This window comes from Lagenorhynchus albirostris, chromosome 15 (genome assembly GCF_949774975.1).
Source record: "Lagenorhynchus albirostris chromosome 15, mLagAlb1.1, whole genome shotgun sequence".
Taxonomy (NCBI): domain Eukaryota; kingdom Metazoa; phylum Chordata; class Mammalia; order Artiodactyla; family Delphinidae; genus Lagenorhynchus; species Lagenorhynchus albirostris.
Window position 1 is genome coordinate 83257473 of NC_083109.1, and position 512 is coordinate 83257984.

Genomic DNA, 512 nt, shown 5'->3' on the forward strand with positions numbered 1-512 from the left:
TGCATCAACGAAGACCCAACGCAGCCAAAAATAAATAATTAAAAAAATAAAAATAATTAAGAATAACTAGAAAATGCATATGCAAAGGAGGAAAGTTCAACCTATTTTTGGCTGAATGAACTTTAGTTATCTGATTAATGGTACCATGTATGGTCTTTTCTTTATAGTTCTAGGTTGCGAATTTTCTAGAAGGGCCTTGTCATCACCTAAATTATGGGGATCACAAAGAACAGATGTTCACCCCTTGGGCGGCCTCCGACAGCAGTTGGTCGCGGGCTTGGGGAGCCGGCTCCTGGAAGCCGGGGCCTCCCTCGAGGCCCACCTGGGCGGGCGGGGCGGGGCCAGGACCGCGGCCGAAGCGCACAAAGATGGCTGGCGGCCCGCCCCGCTCCCGGCTCCCGGAGTCCGGAGCCGAGCGTTCCCGAGCGTTCCCGAGCGCTCCCGAGCGCTCCCGAGCGTTCCCGAAGCCTAGAGAAACCCCGGGAGTCGCGCGGGCGGGAGCGGCCCCGCCC